Source organism: Cervus elaphus, chromosome 20 (assembly GCF_910594005.1).
Source record: "Cervus elaphus chromosome 20, mCerEla1.1, whole genome shotgun sequence".
NCBI lineage: Eukaryota > Metazoa > Chordata > Mammalia > Artiodactyla > Cervidae > Cervus > Cervus elaphus.
Window position 1 is genome coordinate 45,953,449 of NC_057834.1, and position 6,161 is coordinate 45,959,609.

The 6,161-nt window shown below is 44.7% G+C and overlaps 1 non-coding gene across 1 annotated transcript; it reads left to right on the top strand.

Annotated features, from left to right (window-relative positions):
• Positions 1-5,050: 5,050 nt before the first annotated feature.
• On the top strand, positions 5,051-5,214 carry LOC122678622. The gene has a single exon (XR_006336270.1). It is a non-coding gene; the product is annotated as a U1 spliceosomal RNA (small nuclear RNA).
• Positions 5,215-6,161: the final 947 nt, after the last annotated feature.

Consider the following 6,161-nt stretch of genomic DNA (forward strand, 5'->3'; position numbering starts at 1 on the left):
AACATGCCAGGTTGATATTTGGGAAGATGCAAAAACTGTTTACAAAAAAAAAAAATCCAAAAAACCAACTACTTTGTGCAGGTTATTGTTACATGGAATAACTTATACTATAAAACCCTAAACCAGGTGATCAATTCTCATTCTAAAGTCACAGATAAGCCTTAATAAGGGAAAGCAGGCTGTGAGTACTAATTATAGGAAACGAACAAAATTGGGGCAGATCTCACAAAGGCCCAGGTAGGAGAAGATTCTCAGGCCAATGGTTAAGCAACCTCCTGTATTAGTCAGCTCAGGCAAGCTATACAAAATTACCATAGATTGGGTGGCTTAACTATCAGTCTGTTTTCACACATTCTGGAGGCTGGTTGTCCAAGATAAAGACTCATGTCACGTTCCTGTCATGTCATGTCAATTCAATTTATGATGCAAACACTCTTCCTGGCTTGCAAATGTTAGAGCAGATTTCTCACTGGGTCCTCTCCGGGCTTCTTCTGTGTGGTTGAGCTGGGGTAGGGCAGGAGCCCAAGCTCTCTGGTTTCTTTTCTCACAAGGACACTAATCCTATCAGATCAGGACCCAAAGGCTATGGCCTCATTTAAGCTTATGCAAGTGAAAGTTATATCCTTGAGTCCTGTCTGACTCTTTGCAAGCCCATGGACTGTAGCCTACCTGGATCCTCCGGCTATGGGATTTTCCAGGCAAGAGTACTGGAGTGGGTTGCCATTTCCTTCTCTAGGGGATCCTCCCGGCCCAGGAATCAAACCCAGATTCCCGCATTGTAGGCAGACGCTTTACCGTCTGAGCCACCTTAATTACTTCCTTAAAGATAGAAGGCAGGAGGAGAAGGGGACAACAGAAGACAAGATGGTTGGATGGCATCACCGACTCAACGGACATGAGTTTGAGCAATCTCCAGATGTGAAGGACAGGGAAGCCTGGCATGCTGAAGGCCACAGCAGTTGCAAAGAGGTGGACATGACTGAACAACATCTTCCTCAAAATGCTTTCTCCAAATACAGCCCCACAGGGATTAGGGGTCAACATATGAATTAGGTGGTGGTGGGTGCTGGTGGTGGTGATATACATTCAGTTCCTAACACCCTCCCCAGCCTTCTCCCCCCATGAAGGCATTTGCAGCTCTCAGCTCTAGTCCCTAGGAACGTCCCAGGCACTGGCTACTCAGATTCATCTCCCCATAGACTTTCTCCTTCTCTCTCTCTCTCTCTGACTCTACTGCCTGAGCTCAGGGCACAGCTGTTGACTGGCTGATTCTAAGAAGCCGTGGATTGACTTGCTTTCACCTGGATGAGTTTCAGAAGGGAGCGGAAATGTGGTCACTGAGGATTCTGGCTGCGGTGGCAGGCTAATGCTTCCCCAAAGATGTCCATATCTGAGTCCCTGGAATCTGTGATTATGTTACTTGACATGGCAAAAGAGACTTTGCAGTCTGATTAAATTAAAGATCTTGAGATAGGCACTGCATGGAATCACAAAGGTCATATAGAGGGAGGAAAGAGAGTTGGTGTCAGAATAATGTGTTGTGAGAATGACTTGATCAGTTGTAACTAGCAGCCCATGAGAGTAGAATCTGGGCATCTTCTAGAGGCTGGACAAGGTAAACGGATTCTCCCCTAGCATCTCCAAGAACCACCACAACAAAACTGTCACATTGATTTTAGCCCAGGGAGATGCATCTTGAACTTCTGACCTCCAGAATCATAAGATAAGAAATGTGTGTTGTTTTAAGGCACTAAATATGTAGTGACATGTAACAGTAGCAATAGGAAACTCCTACAGTGGACCTCGGTGAATAAAGAATATTTAAAACCACTTATGGTGGGAATCTGTTACCATAGCTTTAGACCAATTACTCTATCCCCAGAAATGGGAACTTTCAAGCTATTTAATTCTCAGTGAAGAAAATGTAAATAATACTGGATGAGGTACAACCATCCCCATATAAGAGGCTGAAACCTCGCTTGCACTCAGGGATAAACGTCTAATATGCTCCAAGACAGGGTTGTGCATGCCTGGTCTATTTGACACAGGGTTGCACTGTGTCAAATGGGGCACTGAATTTATAATGTTCTTCACTGGGCTAGCTGCAGGGCTGTCCTTTGTTATATCTTGATCAACTACTATCTGAACCCCCCTTTCCTTTGATGAGGAATTTTCCATATTCTGCAACTTCTGAGGATCACACACTTAGTTTTCTGAGGGGCTAAGATGTGGATCTCTTACCAGGAACTGGCCACTCCCTACAAGTAAAAAATACTCCAGCATTTAAGAGGAGGTGAGAGACACAGGAGTGGGCCCTGGGAAAATTCTTTCTGGCCACTACAACAGAAGAATCCCCCCACCACAAGATCTTTAGTTGAACACCAACCCGGTGCAGCAGAAGTCATGGAACCATGGGTGGTGTCTAGTGCCCAGGCCCAATAGGGTCAGCTGTGCAGTTAGAGGGTTTGTCACTGAGCAGAAGGCACCAGTGTCCGTTCCATTTGGTTTGTGTGCTCGCTTTCATCAGCCTTTTTTCTTCCTCCCAGTTTGTATAAATTCATTCTCCAGTTTTCTGGAGATTCTCTAAGGTATTACTAGCCCTGGATTTAAGTTTATGTCATATGAAAAGAGCCAGAATCTATTTCTGATATTGCAGAGATAGAAATGGGGGGGGGGGGGCGGGGGAAGGGAGGCAGAAAGCAAGATTCTTCGTGGAAGTTAACTGCATGCTGAGTTCCTTTGCTGTTCGCCCCAAGATTTTCCAGAAGTCACCTTCCCCCTTAAACCAAAGGCACCTCAAGGATCAAGTTACTCCATTTCCCCGTGCTCTCTGGTCGGAAAACACAAGTTGGCTGTCTTCTCCAGCCTCCCACTTCTCTGCCCTCAGGTCTAACCCAGTCTTCTGCAGTAAGAGAAAACAAATAGACAAACCTCACTCTCCAAGCAAACCTCACTCTCTCACGTCATCTTTCTTGCCCTTATTTTAGTCATCAGTTTCTATTTCAGAGTCCTCATTTCTTGTATTCTGTATGGTAAGCAAAGGAAAAGCATGGTCCTTGGGAAATCTTCAGAATGAAACAGGAAGAATCTGCACAGAAAACAAGTCCACCGAGTAGCACTTTGAGATGTAACCCGAAATCCATATGTTTACACACATGAAATATACATATGCTTTTATTTTGTCTCTGTATTTCTATTCACTGTTTTCAGTTCAGTTCAGTTCAGTCTCTCAGTCGTGTCCGACTTTTTGCGACCCCATGAATTGCAGCACGCCAGGCCTCCCTGTCCATCACCCACTCCCGGAATTTACTCAAACTCATGTCCATCGAGTTGGTGATGCCATCTAGCCATCTCATCCTCTGTTGTTCCCTTCTCCTCCTGCCCCCAATCCCTCCCAGCATCAGAGTCTTTTCCAGTGAGTCAACTCTTGGCATGAGGTGGCCAAAATACTGGAGTGTCAGCTTCAACATCAGTCCTTCCAATGAACACCCAGGACTGATCTCCCTTAGGATGGACTGGTTGGATCTCCTTGCAGTCCAAGGGACTCTCAAGAGTCTTCTCCAACACCACAGTTCAAAAGCAATAATTCTTTGGTGCTCAGCCTTCTTCACAGTCCAACTCTGACACCCATACATTACCACTGGAAAAACCATAGCCTTGACTAGACAGAACTTTGTTGGCAAAGTAATGTCTCTGCTATTTAATATGTTATCTAGGTTGGTCATAACTTTCCTTCCAAGGATTAAGTGTCTTTTAATTTCATGGCTGCAATCACCATCTGCAGTGATTTTGCAGCCCCAAAAAATAAAGTCTGACACTGTTTCCACTGTTTCCCCATCTATTTCCCATGAAGTGATGGGACCGAATGCCATGATCTTAGTTTTCTGAATGTTGAGCTTTAAGCCAACTTTTTCACTCTCCTCTTTCACTTTCATCAAGAGAATTTTTAGTTCTTCACTTTGTACCATAAGGGTGGTGTCATCTGCATATCTGAGGTTATTGATATTTCTCCCGGCAATCTTGAGTCTAGCTTGTGCTTCATCAAGTCCAGCGTTTCTCATGATGTACTCTGCATGTAAGTTAAATAAGCAGGGTGACAATAGACAGCCTTGATGTATTCCTTTTTTCTATTTGGAGCCAGTCTGTTGTTCCATGTCGAGTTCTAACTGTTGCTTCCTGACATGTTTTTACAACTTATTTATTACTTAAAAACTTTTGCATCAGTGTAAACACGATCCCTAAATTTCTCTCCTCGGCGTGCAATCCAGCCCGAAGAGTCAGACTCCGAGGAGGCTGGCAAAATCCATCCGTATCTCCATGTGTGTATATGGCTGAATCCCTTCGCTATTCACCTGAAACTACCACAACATTTTAACTGGCTATACCCAAATAAAAAATAAAAATTTTAAAGTGCAAAGAAATAAAAACCCGTGTATGTCTCATTTAAACGGTGAAGGTTATATTGCTGAGTCGTGTTGGACTTTTTGCAAGCCCATAGATTGTAGCCTACCAGGATCCGCCGTCTATGGATTTTTCCAGACAAGAGTATTGGAGTGGGTTAGCCATTTCTTCAGGGGACCCTCGAGACCCAGGAATCGAACCCGGGTTTCCCGGATTGTAAACTGACGCTTTACCGCCTGAACCACCAAAGACGCCCCAGGTCTTTTCTATCGTTGTAAGTATGTCCATTGCTAACGTTGATGAAGTCATGACGTCACTTCCCGTCACAGGGGACTCGCCATTGGTTATCTCCACAGGGGTGGGTTGGGTTGAAGAAGAGGAGCCGCCTTAGAGGTCCCGAATGGGGTTGGTTTATGTAAATCTTGCAGCGAAGTGGTCCTGTTCCTAGCGAGCCACTTCCCTCCTTATGGAAATTTTCATGAGATTTTGTTGGATATTTTTTTTAGAAGAGTAATTTGGAGGGACTGACGGGGTGTGGGAAAGGAGAGGGTGCGGAGGATAGTGGAAGAACTGCGGGGAAACGGCAAAGTCAGCGTGTGTGTACAGTGAAAGTGTCTAAGGCTGTGTGGGGCAGGGGGAAGGTCAACTCATACTTACCTGGCAGAGGAGATACCATGATCAAGAAGGTGGTTCTCCCAGGGCGAGGCTCACCCATTGCACTCCGGGTGTGCTGACCTCTGCGATTTCCTCAAATAGGGGAAACTCGACTGTATAATTTATGGTAGTGGGGGACTGCGTGCGCGCTTTCCCCTGATAACTAAGTAATAACTGCAGAGTTAATCTATGTTTCCTTGGCAGTGATTTAGTTATTCAGTTGTATCTGACTTTTGTGGTTCCCACGGAGTGTAGTTAGCCAGGCTTCTCTGTGAGATTTTTTCAAGGCAAAAATACTGGAGTGGGTCGCTATTTTTTTCCCCCAGGGAATCTTCTTAACCTGGAAAGCACATTCAGGTCTCCTGGAATCAGGTGGCCCAAGGACTGCAGTTTCAGCTTCAATACTGGTTCTTCCAATGAACACCGTGAACTGATCTTCTTTAGGATGAACTCCTTGGATCTCCTTGCAGTCCAAGGGACTCTCAAGAGTCTTCTCCAACACCACATTTCAAAAGCATCAATTTTTCAGCGCTCAGCTTTCTTTATAGTCCACCTCTCACATCCATACATGACCACTGGAAAAACCATAGCCTTGACTAGTCGGACCTTTGTTGGCAAAGTAATGTCTCTGCTGCTTAATATGCTATCGAGGTTGGTCATAACTCTCCTTCCAAGGAGTAAGTGTCTTTTTATTTCATGGCTGCAATCACCATCTGCAGTGATTTTGGAGCCCAGAGAAATAGTCAGCCACTGTTTCCACTGTTTCCCCATCTATTTGCCATGAAGTGATGGCACTGAATGCCATGATCTTAGTTTTCTGAATGTTGAGTTTTAAGCCAATTTTTTCACTCTCCTCTTTCACTTTCATCAAGAGAATTTTTAGTTCTTCACTTTGTGCCATAAGGGTGGTGTCATCTGCATATCTGAGGTTATTGATCTTTCTCCTGGCAATCTTGATTCTAGCTTGTGCTTCATCAAGTCCAGCGTTTCTCATGATGTACTCTGCATATAAGTTAAATAAGCAGGGTGACAGTATACCGCTTTGATGTCCTCCTTTTCCTATTTGGAACCAATCTGTTCCATGTCCAGTTCTAAGTGTTGCTTCC